The sequence below is a fragment of the Haliaeetus leucocephalus genome, unplaced genomic scaffold, assembly GCF_000737465.1.
Source record: "Haliaeetus leucocephalus isolate CR32 unplaced genomic scaffold, Haliaeetus_leucocephalus-4.0 Scaffold871, whole genome shotgun sequence".
Classification (NCBI taxonomy): domain Eukaryota; kingdom Metazoa; phylum Chordata; class Aves; order Accipitriformes; family Accipitridae; genus Haliaeetus; species Haliaeetus leucocephalus.
This window is the reverse complement of record NW_010973307.1, coordinates 3179050-3195435: the sequence shown is the minus strand read 5'-3', so window position 1 is coordinate 3195435 and position 16386 is coordinate 3179050. Positions and strand designations below refer to the sequence as shown.

The 16386-nt window shown below is 41.9% G+C and overlaps 1 protein-coding gene across 1 annotated transcript in view; it reads left to right on the top strand.

Annotated features, from left to right (window-relative positions):
- The window catches only part of MSRA (methionine sulfoxide reductase A), a 145502-nt gene that overhangs the window by 68425 nt on the left and 60691 nt on the right, over positions 1-16386 (top strand). The window lies entirely within an intron of this gene.

Below are 16386 nucleotides of genomic sequence, written 5' to 3'. Positions count from 1 at the left end.
GAACTCAGTTGTAGTCTGTTGTGTGTGGTTCTCTGGTGCTGTCCTAAAATAATACAAATTAGGCTTTATTAGAAAAAAAATCACAGAAAATTATGCCAAAAGAAGAAGAATACCTTTTACCAGGCTTCTTAGGATATATGGTCATCTCCCAATTTTAAAGTGCTGCTTGCTTGCCTGTTCTACCCTTAGTCTTGCTCCTAATCCCATCTGTTGTGTGGAGCCTCTTCCAGTTGCATGGAAATACCATCCTAGTCTCCCATCTTTACAGACATTTCATTTCTATTTATTATTAATAGTCCTCCTTATAAACAACTTTTTTTTTTTTCTTTTTTCTCTTTGTCTAAGAGCAGACAAGCTTCATAGCCTTTAAACTGACTAAGCATCTGACTTGAACCCCTTGAGTTTTCTAGAGGTCACAGTGGGTAGCTAAATCCTACGCTGGCCTTCTAAAGGTAGCTGGAAAAAAAAGTTAGATCTCTCTAAAAGATGATAAAGTTATGTGGGTCCTCTCCCCCACTTACAGAGGGCACCATAGACTCCACCTGGAGTTATCCTATAACGGTGCTGTTCATTGCTGTAACTTCAATTGTAAATGATTTCTTTGGGAGCTAAGATCATCCCACATTTTCCAGTATTTGGCCCTGAATGGTTGTAGACCCTGTGATCCACTTTGGAGAGGTGGAACAGGAATTCTGCTTGTAGGAGATGCCGCATCAGGAGAGGGGGGATGGCCTGAGCAGTTACTTGGAGAAGGTTAAGATCTTTTCCTAAAATGATGCTGTCAGGAAACTGATTGTGATCAGTAAGGGCATGAGACAAAAGACGAAAATCCGAAGGCAGAGGGCTGCTTGCAATTGTGCAGACACCTGATTTTTTCAGGTTATACATTATATACTTTTATAAGTTCCTTGGGCCCAGCATGACTTTCATTTTGCATGCATGGTACCATGCTCATGTTCTCAACTTCCATTTGCTTTTTTGGCTACTACCTCAATATATATAGTCCATACTACTGCTATTAGTATAATGCATACTAAAAGGTTCTTTCTTAACATTGTTAAGAGTCCATGATATCTTAGTTGTAGGTGGAATGTAGTTATATTTACATTTTTTTATGTTTATTTTGCACCAGTTGGGTTTTTTTTTAAGAGATCAGTCAGTTTATGACTTATGTGTCTATGTATCGATCAATGTTTGAAGATAATATTAAAAATGGGATTAGCACGTAGCAATGATATATTAAACAGTACAATTCATCATTCTGCAGAGGCCATCATTAATTTAATTTGTTTAATTAAAATAGCCCATTAAAATGCTGGTGCTGGATTTAGTTACTGGCATAAATACACTACTGGCTTCCTTTTTGTTAATGGGACATAATATTATACAAGGTCTCAACAACTTCAACATTTTGCTAATTGAGTCAGCAGTTCAATTTGAAATTAGTGTTGCTGGGAAGGAAAAACAAATCAAATATATAACCTAGTTAGCATTTAAAACTTAAAACAGGGTGTTTCCTTATTTTCTTTTTAGTGAATGTGAGCAGGAGGTCAGGTTGTTATGTGAACATTAAAAAATGTCATCACTCGACCTGCTGTATGCCTGACAATGCGTCATGTTTATACTGACAGAAAGAAGCAAACAAAACAAAATGAAAAGGTAATGAGGTAGAGCACGGAGGGGCTGAGAAATCTTCCCCTCAGAAAGCTCTGCAATGTTTATTAATGCTGCTGGTTCAACATAAAAATGCAACCTGCAGTAAAATGCCACTGTGTATTTTTCCATTTCAACTTGTGCTTCTGGAATTTGCCCACGATAGAAAAGATAAAAATGAAATAATTTCATATCTGAGCATAAAAGCACAGAATATATCCATGCTGGCAAGCAGGTTTCATTTCTGCCATGGTTTTGAAGCATTGCGCATGGAGTGGAGAAAGTCCAGTTTTACCCCTTTGGCGAAGTCTTTATCGTTAATATTATAGCCCTAACCTTCCTGCAGGCTTTCCTTCTGCAGGGCCGTTCTGGTTCTGCCTTCTCCTGCAATTTTCCTTCTTTGGGTTGAGTTTGTGCTGCCTCAAAGTGAAACCCCCGACCCCTTTTTTCTGTACAAAAATACAGTAAGTGCCTGTGCTCAGGGCTGGCTGAGCCATCCTGGATGACCTACACCAGTTCCCAAAACTTGAACACAAGGGTCTGATGGCTTAGTAATTTTGTAGTAGATGCTAGGGTAAAAATTTGGTTGCCTAACTTAGCACCTGGTGCAGTTTGAGATGCTTCAGGATATCCGAGATATTGGTATGGGGCTGCTAGATAGGTCAAGGGACCTGCAGGAGTCCTGCACACTTCTGGATCAGTGGCTGGAGATCAAAGCAAAGTACCTGTATTTAGACCACTGAATCCAACCTCCAGTTTACTAGCAGACACCTCTGCTGTAGGTTTGTCCAGAAGAGAGTCATGGAGTGAGCTACTATTAAACAACTTGCTTGGGCTCTCTCTTTGGGCTCTTTTGTTCTCTGTTATAGGTGCACGTGCAAGCTAGGCTGGTAATGGTGTGCTAAACATGGTTATGGCCTGGGGCCAAGTGCTGTCCTGCGACCGTGCGCGCTTTTCAGTTGTTGGCGTGGTCGCTGGCATGGTTTTGGCTTTGTCTCACTAACAATCTCCAAAGCCATGCCCATGAGAGATCTGAGAGTGGCAAGGTGAAGGACAGTTCCCAAGAGGCAGTTTCAGTGTGACCAGACCATTGGGAGTAGGAGAGTCTGGTTGCTTGGACGTGAGCCCAGCTGCACCGCCTGGCCTGTGGACCGCCTAATGAATAATGAATGATTCAGCACACTTTATTTTCCAGTATGAATGAAGCCATTCCACATCAAGAATTACTTCTGTGAATGAGAAGGACTTATACCATTGCCTTTGATCATGGTGAAATCAAGGAATACTCTTCTCCACAGTTGTTTTAAATAATGCATTTCACTTAGATGGGTGTCGTTTTGCCTGTTGAGAAAGTTGATGGAAATGTTTAGCAAAACCAGTGCCATAACCTTCTCTGGTGGTTGAAGATTTTCAGATGCTCCAAGCAGCGAGAAGGGGTAGGACCTGCAGAAACTTCTGGGTGACACTGTGAGGCAGCAGGGAGGTAGGTCTGGAATCTATCAGCCAAGTTATTTTCTGCAGAACTGGGGAACTGGAACTGTAATGGTAATGTGGAAGAAAATAGTTCAGAGCCCTCTGCAGTGTTGTGTACAGCTCTGGTCACTCATCCAGGACAGATACAGAAAAGTCTTACTAGGATGATCAGGGAACATGGAAGTGTTAAACAAGACAAGACTCTGATTTGTTATCTAGCAAACAAGCTGAGCAAAAAAAGAACATTTTTTTTTCCCCTAGAAATAGGAGAGGAGTAAATATCAGGGAGAGGGGAAAGAGCTGTTTAAGGTAAAGAACAATGTTAGCACAAATCCAGGTGGGTATAAATTGGCCATCTTTACGTTTAGGTTTGGAAATTAGATGTTTTATAATCATTAGAGCAGCTGGGTTCAGAAACAGCTGCCCAAACAGAATAGAGGGGATAAGAAATCTGACGATTTATGCGACAACGCTTGCAAAGTTCATGAAAGGATGTATGTGAGCTTCCAGTGGCAGGAAACTGAATTTGATAACACAGGAGGAGGTCTTTCAGACCTGTGGCCCTATCGGTGCAAAGTGCTACTATTTTATGAACTAATTTATCCTCAATTTTTCCCTATTTAAAAAGAGCTGGGACTGCATTAAGCCATTATACTGCATCCCATGCCTTGTCTTTATGAATTTATAGATTCACTGGGAGGACCATTACTTTGTTCATCAGTATTCAATTTCCTGGACCCTACGGTACACCTGTTTTGTATGTCCCACTATTCACAGCTGTTCGTGTAATGTCACAAGTTGCAAAGCCTGATGTACTGAAAATGCATGATGTACAGAAAATAAGCAAATTCTATGGCCAGAGTGTACTCTGATGTTGGTAGAAAACTAGGTTTCCTGTGATCAAACACAGACAGCCAGTCAAATTGCAAATGCCTTGTTGTCAACATCATCATAAAATACATTATCTAAAGTTACCCATGAAAAACTCGTCCACTGACCACAGCACTCCCAACACCTTTGTGGTGGGTTGACCCTGGCTGGACACCAGGTGCCCACCAAAGCTGCTCTGTCACTCCCCTCCTCAGCTGGACAGGGGGGAGAAAATAGAACGAAAGGCTCGTGGGTCGAGATACGGACAGGGAGAGATCACTCTCCAATTACCATTATGGGCAAAACAGACTCAACTTGGGGAAATATTAATTTGATTTATTACCAATCAAATCAGAGCAGGATAATGAGAAATAAAACCAAATCTTAAAACACCTTCCCTCCACCCCTCCTTTCCTCCTGGGCACAACTCCACTCCTGAATTCTCTCCTTCATCCCCGCCAGCGGTGCAAGGAGGACAGGGAATGGGGGTTTGGGGTCAGTTCATCCCACGTTGTCTCTGCCAATCCTTCCTCCTCAGGGGGAGGACTCCTCACTCGGCCCCTGCTCCGGCGTGAGGTCCTCCCCGGGCTGCAGGTGGAGATCTGCTCCACCATGGACCTCCCTGGGCTGCAGGGGGACAGCCTGCCTCACCATGGTCTTCATCACCACGGGCTGCAGGGGAATCTCTGCTCTGGTGCCTGGAGCATCTCCTGCCCTCCTTCTGCACTGACCTGGGGGTCTGCAAGGCTGGGGCTCTCCCATATCCTTACTCTGCTCTCTGGCTGCAGTTTCTGTTCCACAGCAACTTTTTTTTGCCTTCTTAAATCTGTTATCCCAGGGGTGCTACCACTGTCACTGACGGGCTCAGCCTTGTCCAGCAGCGGGTCCGTCTTGGAGCCGGCTGGCATTGGCTCTGTCGGACATGGGGGAAGCTTCTGGCAGCTTCTTACAGAAGCCACCCCGGTAGCCGCTCCCGCTACTGAAACCTTGCCACGCAAATCAATACAATCTTAATGACAACCATGAACAGAGAAAGCTTAACACATCTCTTTCTATGCAATAATCACAATGTAAGATGGCTTCTTCTCTTTGCTGATTATGACTGATGAATCTATCCCTGTTTTATATTTATATATATATTTATTTATTTTATTTTTACCATTTCCATGTGTCAGTTAAGTTCATAAAAGGGGATCTGATAAAAGATGAGGTAGAGAGATCCCTAAAATTTGGAGAGACATGATTAGCCTGATTAGCCAACCAGTTCACCAAAACTCGATAGATTTAGAATTTATTTCCACCAGCGAATTTAGAGTGCATACAGATCACAAACAGGTAAAATACTGTAATATCACAGATATTGAATGAATAGAATAGAAAGGGCTATATTCACAGAGTGAACTGCCTAATAGTCTGTGAATGGATGCAATAGGGGTTTCAGATCTTTTGAACAGATCCTCATTTCCACTTTCAGGCTCCATTTTGCCAAAGACATCAGCACTTGAAATAAGTATTAGATATTGGTGATCCACGGTGTCTTCTCAGGACCAGAGGTTTCCTGTCAGTAACCACATTTAATTCAGATGATCAGTGTATCTGAAAGCACTACTGAATATTGCAGCATATCCCTGATGTGGAGAACTGGATTGCAAATGTAGTTTCTTTTTTTTTTTTTTAAACTACTAGGTTAATTATTGCTTTGATTATAGAGCTAGAATTGCCATCTGTCACAAGCTCAGTGGGATGACCAAGCTTATTTTGGCTTAGCGTTTTCCTACATCTAATGTTCATTATTCCCAAAATAATATAATGTGGGACAGATACTATCATCCTGGGACAACTTGTCATGTGATGACTTTACTCATCATACTGTACTGTAATGCAATTACATTTTCATGTGCCACTCTATTAGGCTGTGAGCTACATGATATTATATTGTGCATCGCTTAGAGTTGTGACACAGGGAAAAATGGTGCATCTGACTGACATATCTCCTCTGTTTAATTAATGTTATTTCCGTGTAACGAGTGTCTAGCCGTTAGCCAGTAGCTTTCTTGAAAGTTGAGAGCACTTGGGAGAATAGGATGTTACTGTCAGATTAAAATATCTTCATTTTGTTAAGGATCCTCTACAGATCTATCCCAAAACAACCCCCTTTGCCTTTGCGTTGGGAAGCTGTAAGATCAAGTCTCCTGGTGCTGACTGCTATTGCTGTATTACAAGGAAAAAGGCATAAACACATTCAGTTTTGTTTGAGGCTTTGCAGATAAAAGTGAATATTTAACTATCATCCTAAACTGAAAATACTTCCAGGTGAGAAAACACAAATCTGTGGAAATACCATTAAATAAACAGGCAGATGTATTATCCTCTAGCTCGAGTCTTAACTGAGCTTGGGCTCTAATTCTGGGAAAATACATTACCGTTATCAGCCTTGCTATGACGAGGGCTGCAGCTAACGGGAAAAGTTTCGAGCTCCTTGCTGTGTAAAGTTTGGGAAAAACTCACATTCTGGGCCAGAATTAAATTAAAGGATCATTTTACACACTGGCAAGTTAATATAGTGACACCACCAAAGCCTCTTGCAGGTATTTTTCCCTAAAAAATAGGTAGAGGAAAACTGTAGGATGTGTCACTCTTACCTATTAGCTGCTAAAAAGATACCTCCATGTCTTCGCATGCCATTCCACCCTGTCACTTACTCCTTGCTTCTTCAGGCTTTTCCTTTATATTTTTTGATCTAGAAACAATAAAGGATATTTGAACCCAAGATGTGTGCACAGAGCAACTTCAGAATTACCGGATTTTTTCAAATGTTTCATATTAAGCTAATCATCCGTAAAGGAGAGGGCCAGGGTGTTACCTCCTTTTTCAGTTTATTGAAGTGATCCTGATGGAAAGCCTTATGACCATTTCTAATCACATAAGAAGGAGGAAAATAAAAGAAGAAAAATTAATTGCCAGCAGCCTAGCTTTCATGATGAGCTGTACTGACAAAATGCTATGCCTGTCTATAGGCAATGAATAAAGTGCATGTGATTTCAAACTCCAGGAGATGAGAATGTAGAATCTGTAGCAGGTCTCTTGTCACCGCCTCTTCTGGCCGACCAGAAAAAAATCCTTTGGTTTTTTTTTCCCCCTTTTTTCACAATTTTGCTGTGGAACACTCTGTGCAAACAGGCTTCAAAACCCAAGTTACCGAGCTTTTCAATTAAATTCCCATCAAAGCCACAAATGGAAAAATCAATATGGTTCATCTAGCATTTCTGAAGTTGCTCAAGTACTGCCTGAAAAAGGACACACTGGCAGTGGTTTCTCCCCCGCATTGTTTTGTTAATGATTTAAAAAAATCTGATATTTTAGGGTCTCACCTCCAAAACTTGAAACAAACTTAGAAGCTTGTTTTCCTCCCCTTCACGCATTAAATATGACTTCTTAGAAACCGCTTGGCTATTACTGATTGTGTGTGTATTTCTGCCAGCTGTTTTGCCAGTGCGATACCAATAAAAGCAATTTTTTTCCTTGGGCAGCCGTGCTGAGGACCTGTCAAATGCACTCGAGCACGTGGGTCCGTGCGTGCTCTGGAGGACACCCTCCAGCCATGCCCGAGGCAGCGCTTGCAAGTCCCGGCGCAGGGCAGAGCTCTTTTTGAGGGTGAGCCTCAGAGGAGGTGCTGGAGACACTCAAGGAGATTTGCAATTTCAGTTGAGGCAGCAGGATCGGGTCCCTGAAGCACTGTAGGCGTTATTGCTGACCGTCTTTGCAAGCGGGTGCAAAAGCAGTGGCAAATTGTGAACCTAGCTGCCGCGTCAGCATCATTTTAATTAAGTGTATATTGCTTTTTTTAGCTCTACAGATAGCATCAGTTGTATTATTTCTTTAAATGAAGGGCTGGAATGCAAATGGCACGCATTTAAGTGTAGAGAGCAAAGGATGGTATTATAGTAGGAGAAAATGTCTAAATGAAACACAGAGAAAAGAGTTGAGTCTCAGTGATATTACTGCTTATGGCAAACTTGGTTGAAATGTGCATTCACCCATTATCTTAACTCCTCATGTGCACACAAATCGCATTCCCAGCTTATTCGGAGCCTGCATACTGTTAGCACAGTCACGAGGGTGTTTGGGCAGCATTATTAAAACAGCATTAGTATGCAGCAAGGTGCTCCTCGCCCTGCTAAATCACTTTGTAAAGTGGGGCTACAAGCTCTCCCTCTCTTTGTTATGACAGCATTACTCCTCGCGCTTCTGATGCAAGACTAATAAGACTTAAAAGTAGAGAGCTAAATTAGGTAGATGGGAAATGAAGGCAGGGGTAGAGACTGAAATGGGCTGATGGAAAAGAGTAGGCTGGTGGGAAAGGCAGAGAGAGAGTGAACATGGATGGGGAGAGGCCCTGGGGAGTCAGGCTATGTGAAGAGGGCACAAGAGGCCCAAGCAGGAGGGGAATTCAAGCTTACTCTGACTCTGGCATGATAAAGATGGCTGAAGTGAGTGGCTCAATCTTTTTAATGCTGATTAAAAAGAAAAAAATGAAAAAAAACCCCAGTATTTGCAAAACAAGATGATCCAGTGAAACGATGCATGTGAAGAAGAAGAGAGTGAGGAATAAGGAGGACATAATATACAAAGGAAATAGAGAGAAAAATGGCTGGAAAATTAGAATATTTCTGTTAGAAGGAAAGAACATTCGTCTTTTTTTTTTCCTACAGACTTTTAGTTCAAGAATGCTTCTAACCAAACAGAACACCGTATTCCTGGTCCTATATGGTATTTTTTTAACACTTGCCAAATGGTGTCTGTTAGCTTGTAACAGATGTAAAAGATTATTTCCCAAATCTGCAAGAATTGTCACTTTACACTTGCAAAGTGAAGACGTCTTGACTGGAAATACAGGAAGAATGAATTATGCATGACAGTGCTGCATGCCTATTTTTAATGGTGCATGGGCATAGCCTGAAATATTATTTGTTTCCTTGGCTTACGTTTAAGAGGGGTGTGAGTAAGGAAAGAAGGTGAACAGGGAAATCTGCCTTAAAAACATGTGCTGAGATTTCCCGATTACAGAGACACCAGTCCAGCACTGTGAAGCAGTAATAGTGCTCTGTGAGGAACTAAAATTAGTACATATAAAATGTTGGTTACTTCATGGTACCTTTGTCACCATCACTAATAAAATGGCATTACAGCTGCAGGGCAGGCCAGCGTTAACAGTAAGCTTCCTAAATTCAGGCTAGTTAAACGGTTTATTTATTAATTAGCCATACAGAAGCAAACCAGAAGCAATCCTGATCAGAGCAATGGTTTCCCTTGCATCGTGGAAGAGGAACGCACGTTTCTTGCCGTTGTTTTGAAAGTCACAATTTGGAACATCAGGTGGAAGAAGTGACGACTTTCCCACTGTGCTGGCTTGTCGCAGGTGATAGATGGCCCGTGCTCCCCCACCAAAGACCTCGCACATCCCTTGTTTATATCCAGTTGTAAAGGACGGGGAGAGTGAACAGCTTGCACATCAGAAAGTTTGTATTGGAGGGGAGATTAATGAGATGAGACGTACCTGCTAGAGTCATTTGGATCCTTAGAGGAGTCTGAATGAAAAATTTCCAAACAGAGAACCTGTTCAGGTTGTAGCTTCAGTACATTGTAATACATATAAGCAGGAATGATTAGAGAGGTAAAGTCGCACTTAGTATTTCATTCTATATTAAATTTTGACTCCCCCAGTTAAGTAAAACAGATTTCTTTCCAAAATGTCTATTATACTTTGTAGACTGTGTAGGGCAGGTCAGAAAAAAAATTCTGTTTCTTAGAAAATGTCAGGATTATCAAGGTTTATGTGCTTGCTTTTGTTTCACATTAAAACAAATTTTAAAATTATTTGATTTTTGTTTGTGTGTGAAAGAACAGAGATAACCTGAGAAAGGGAGGATTTGTGCATACTGCCCAGTTTGTGATGGCTGTGAGACTGCTCCCCAGCACTAATTCCTGGATGATCCTGGTGAGGTGGGATCTCCTGCCACATTGCACTGACTGCGTTATCACCTGATGGGAGGTGATCCCTACCTTGAGAAATTTTTGTGGCAAACAGCAAATATTTCCATTCTGATGCTTTAATGGAGAGCTGTAGTAGAGAACAAAGTTGACTGAGGCAGCACAAAGAGCAGGAAGCAAAGCTTGGTTAGGGATTTCTTCCTAGCATCTAGTGATGAATGGGACCTTGATGGGTGTTTCCCTCGGGTAATTTTTCCGTGGTTTAGGAGACCACAGTGGCCTCTCAGCATCCTCTGGTTTTCCTCTCTCTTTTTTTATCTGCTCAACCATTGAGAATATCCTGCTTGACACTGATCTTTGTGTGAGGTGGTGTTGTATTGGTACTTTGCTATTTAATAACTAATAACTTTCTCACAACTGTATAATGGAGATGGGTGTAGCTGAGAAAATTTGTAGTTTGAGAGATAAATAGGCCGTCAAGCAGACAGTCCACATGCTCTCTGGGAATACTGCTATGGAGCTGGCAGTGCACACAGGATGTGTTTGTCTTCTGCTTCTGTAAGAAATAAGTCATTCTACAGTAATACTCCCTGCTGGCAGTGCCTCTTCCTTTCGGAGAGGATGGGAAATGTGTTCAGCCCCCAGTAGATTGGTTTGGCAGGTGCCTACCACTGGCATGACTTCGGCAGCTGTAAGACCCAGATGCCTGGCTCTGACTAGTTTATCCATGGCATCTGGGAGTCAGTTCTTATGTGACCTGCCTTGGCCAACTTGCTCCTTGAAGAATGTGGTGTAAAGACTTAGGGTTAGTGCGTTACTTTCTTCTCAGTTTTTAAAATCTGATTTATTCTTTGCAGCCTTGAAACTATGGGTAGAGAATGCATTGCTATAGTGGAAAAGTAACAGCAAAAACTGTATGCAGTGAACAAAACACCCAATTATATCAAATATTTACATCACCATACAATGCCTTGAACAAGTTTTCAGATAACTGTATGGTTTCGTTAAGAATTGCATCTTACGATCTTGTGGTATGTATCACACTCAAGCATGTAAAATCATAGAGAGTAGAAAGGAAGTCACATTCCAGGCTAAAATAACATTAAAATTTTGGCATATCCAACGGCTTTTTGAGTGAAAAATGAAATTAAGATTCCTTTAAATTCTGGGAATGTGACTCCTGCTATGTGTTTGCAATCATGACTTTGTGCCCGTTGACTCCAAGGGAAGCAGTTAATCCATTTTTGGGTCGTAGACTGGGGGATCTGGTTTTCATCTTTTAACGAATGTCTCTTGCCTCCTTGGGGAAAAATCTTTCTTATATCATGGCAGTGTACGCTGGTTTTTGTATGTGTTTTATATTCTCATGCAGTTACATCTTGTGCACTACACGTGAAAATCACAGTGACCCCATGCAGACTGATCATGAGCCGGTATAAATTATCACGGCTCTGGTGGTTTCCAGGCATTCACTTTGTTTTATGCTAGCTGAGAATATGACCCGTATCCTTTCAAACCTGCTGTGGTAACAAACTTGGAGCCCAATCCTGCTTTCAGCCAACTCAGGAGACTTTTTGCAAATGGCTTAATGGTGCCTGAGAAGGCCCCAGATCTTATAGCTTCCTTTATGTGCTGCTTGCAGTTTTAAGGTTTGGGAATACGTTAACTTAGCTCTGATGAGAAGGGGGAAAGGCAGCAGCGCTGTTCTTCATCTGTGGAAGTACATTTGTTGGGTAGGCTGTGTTCTTTTAATGCTTTCCTCAAATGCCATTTTGTAACAGTAAAATGCTCACTAAAAATACTAAAATATTTTTAGTTGTCGAGTACAAATCAGATTGAGCTGCACATTTCCCTCGTGAGTAAAAGTGATGAGTTTGTGTTCATTAACTCGGGGCCATCTGGTGCAGACATGCTGCAGTCTGTGAATCAAACATGCATCAAACTCCAGGGATCAGAATAACCGCCAGACCCAGTGTATGGGGGGCTTGGGGGTGGAGGGAGGAGGAAGAGGGTAGTCGACTATAGACTTCACTCTTTTTAAAAATTAACTCTACTCTACAACGGATTTTAGAGTTTAATGTTACACTATTGTAAAATTGTGTTCCAGGCTCACGAGTGACCATTCAAGTAACCTTCAGGGTGCTCGCCTGCCATTAAAGTAATTGTACCTGTCATCCCGACTGTTTTGTGTACAAAATGACTAAATGGTACTGTGTTTCTCTGAATTTTTAAATAACGCATCTTGAGGGTGCAGCTACACAGATGTGTATAAGAAATAAATATACACTGCCTTTCTCAGTTTTTCGGGGTTTGCACTGATGCAAGTCAGTGGTGTTTTCACTTACATCAGCAGAACTGGATCAGATTTTGTACGGTTTCATAGAAAACTTTGAAAAAAGGAGTTGTAATTAGAGGTGCTGATTCCATCTTAAAGGTCTTTTCCAATCTAAATGATTCTATAATTCTATGAAATCCACTCCGATTACCAATCTGGCAGCCTTTATATGTTTCTCACCCAAATGTCTCCAGACTTTCTTCCTGCCTCTCCTGTGTATGTTTTTTCTGGGCTCTACTTTCATCTCTTCCAAGTTCACGTCTGTCACTGGTTGCAGTGATAGCTGGGTGATCCCACAGGGTGGGGAAGAGCCAGTTTTAAGCCTGCACATATTTTGTGATGTTCCAAAGGCACCAGGCTCCACCTGCAAACGTGTATAACCTTGCGAGTTCATCGTCACGTGACTCCAGCTCCTCCCATCTGCATTGCATCATGTTTTCATCATTTTTCATCAATTAACCTTTGTATAAGCTTGAGAATGACATAGACTGGGGCTGTGAGAAGCATGACAACACTTCCTTTAAATTCTGGGAACGCGGTTCCTAACACGAAACATTTTTTCTTTTCTCAGGATAAATATGTGTGACTTGGTTTCCCTTTTTCTCCTGTCTACCAGGACCTGCGAAGTCTGGAGGGGTGAATTTCTTCCCCACAAATGATGAGTAAGAGGTAGGCACAGGCCAGGCAGGTGTGACTGGGCTGAACACAACCAGTGTGAATGGTTTTACTGGGGGAGGATGTTGACAGACCAGTGATCATCCATGGGTGTTGCAACTGCAGTCCATGGGAAGTCCATGGGCACATAAACCCAGCAAAGCTGGAGCATGACAGAGCAGCAGAAAAAGAGCAGTTATTAAACAGTAATGAGAACCCTCTTGCCTAGGAGAAAGGGAAGGATTGAATTTAGCGTACTTGGGGTCAGCTCTGTAGTGGTAAAAAAGAAAAAAGGATCAGACCCATTTTCTGTCCCGGAGGCCAAGTTGTCTCATTCATATAGTTGCTCAAATAAAAACCAACTAGGGTGGCTGCGTCCATATTGTCTTCCGAGGTGAGTCCTGGGCCCGTTGCATCCCCTGGTACAGGCAGTGCTGGGACAGACACCAGGGTCTGCAAGATGCCATGGGTCACCTGTGCCTGAGACCACGTCCTGGCCCTGCTTATTTTACTCATATAAACATAACCTTTGGGGCTAGGGGGTACTTTGCACAGTCAAAATGCATGTGCATATCAACTTTGCTTTTTCTTTCCAGCCTCAATCCCTATAATAATGTATTACACTATTTTTATACAAGGTTATCTTGTTTCGAACAGGCCATCTGTGTCACTGTAAACATCTGCTTGTTCCTAACTTCAGTAGGTTTTTCTTTTCCTAACATCAGGAGGAGTAAAATCTCTAAGAGGGAGCTGAAATTACTGTAAGTTTTCTGAAAAAGCCATATATCTAGAGCCATAAAATAGACAGTGCCATGGCCAATGTCCATATCGTTTGAGTTGTTTTAGTGGTACCTTGCAGAGTTTTGCCCAGGACAGCGGTCACTCCCCTGAGTATCTCCTAGGTGCTTGATGCCTGTGTTTGGGCAACTGAATTGAACCCCCAGAACCTTCAGAGCAATTCTGGTGACCAAAGATAGATGTTTACTTTAGGAGGAATTGAATTGCTCCCTGGGCTCCGCTGGGCTCAGTTAAGTTGCCCACACATATATGTCCAGTGCTGTTAAAGATAATCTCGGATATCTGAGATGTCCGTGTAAAGCAGGCAGACATGACTCCGGTACCCACGGGAGATCTGAACCATGGGAATGGTAGTCAGGGGCTGGACAAGATTCCCTGTGGCATCTCAGTGCCTATGGATGCCTATGTTTAGGCAACTATATCCTGCAGTAAGACTTTATTGTCTTTAAAGGGAGCTTAGAAACCTTCTTGGAAATGCCCAAGTCAAAGTTTCTGGAAGAGAATCCCACTTCATCTCTTTTGTTAGATGTCCTGGGGTATAAGTTGTATTCTCCATATCTGTAATGTATCCACTGGCTCATACTCTAAAAGTTGTGTCCATCCTTGCAAAAGACAGAGTACTGTGTCTCCTTACTAAACCAGGCGCAGTTCATGGGTGGGGACTGGAGGCCAATTTTTCCTGTGGGTTGTGGCAGTACTTGTGGGCCATTACTGCAGTCTGTCTGTAAATGAGAAATGACACAGCTGAAAACCAGGATGAAATCCATACAGGAGATAGGAGAAGGTTCAGGTCCATAGTCTGTAACTGACTTAATAAAAAAATAAAATAAATCTATTATTAATATATGAAGGGAATGAGAGCAAGAGTAAGTAATCACTTCTGAGCAAAGATCATGTTTCCATGACAATACCCCTATCACCAGATAATCCATATAGCATAAGCTTGTCTGTCCTGCTGGGATGTATTTTGGCATATTTGGAAAGAAAAATTCTCAAACAGAAAAACTCAAGCAGAATCACGCCTTTGAAAAAGTTAGGGTTTTTTTAAAGAGTCCTACTCTTTTCATCACTCTCTTAAATGACTTGTTGTATTAATGGGACCCAGTCAAAGGAGATAACAGTGCTGCACAGCCCCCTTGTTTCCTTTCTCTGTTCTCTTTGAGTCTTCTCATCAAAATGACCGTCCCTGCTCTGTCTCTTAATTTCCTGCCTGGATTCAGTCTGCTCTCCCATTAAGGGCAGTTTTGTGAATGACATCTTTGAAAGCTCATCATTGCTTTCATTTGCCTGCGAGGGAAATGACTGCTTACTCATCCCCTTTGGGAAATCAAGTTTACCTTCCAAAGAAGTCTCTTTTTTCAGTACTTTGTACTGGAGTCTTTGCAAAATTCTCAGTACGCTTGTTGGCTCTTCCTTTGTGCCACCTCTAGGAAGAGAAATACACGTTCGTGCTCATTTACGCAAGAAAGCGGGTGACTTTCAGATTCTAATAGCTCATTTTTCGAGTAACTTTTTCCATAGGACAAGGTGATTCTTTGTCATCTTCTATTAAAGGATGTTTCAAATTTGCACCAAGTTCTTTCTCTATAGGGTTGCTTTTCCCCCTTCAGTCTCATGACGTTTCGGTTTGAGTCTTTGGATTTTGGATGCTAATAAAATTCTAGATTCTGATTCTTTTCGTATTACCTGCCTGTTACTTAAGCTCCTGTTACACTCACTTTATGGCTTCTTTGCACAGTGAGTGCAGCAAGTTCACAGCAAGCCCTCACAAAGATGAAAATTAGGTGCATAGTTTTTGTTGAAAGAGAACTAAAGGTTCATTACAGCACTTGACTTTGCATTGCCTTGAGATGTGTAAAGCTTCCCAAGCCTTTGAAGTGAGCAGGAGAGCACACGGAAACCTGATCTAGCACAGGTCCCAGCGTCCAAGCGCACTGTTGTTCATCCATAAAAACCACTAGTTTTTGCGATTTGCTCTCCACACTTCCCGTTATTGTGCTCTGCGAGGCAGTTATTTGCCGTTTCATGGAAATTACATGGTTAGATGCAATTCTCAGTCAGATAGAAGTACCTCAGCAAAGTGATTTTCAATTTGTTTTTTTGTTAGGCTTACTGAGGGAGACTTTATAACTACTAATCTCTAGGAGTGGAGATCTCAGGGGGCCATAGTGAATAAAACAAGGTTATTTTCATAGATCCGCACTTACCTTTTTTCTGTTCCTATTTCCTGTCAGAAATTGTATCTTGTGTCAGAGAATAAAAAGAAGGAACTTCATTCAGTACTACTGTCTTTATTATTACTCTTATTCTGTCCTTTCCTCTTTTCTTTTCTTGACTCTTTTGTTTAGCTATATGCATGCCTTTCTGAGTAGGAGGTAGCCTTTTCTACAGCCCCTCGGTGACTTAATAGGCTCAGTCCCAATAAACTCAGCAAAGTTCAGGCTCCTCAGTCACTCTGGGGATTTCAAATATGTTACTCTGAAAGCTAACAGGGACAATGACTGTCACATACCATGCCAACGTACTGCATCTAGAACGATGTCAACGTACTGTGTCATGAAGCTATGGCACATTATTAACTGACAGGGTAGGGCCAGCCTGTCTCCCTTTAT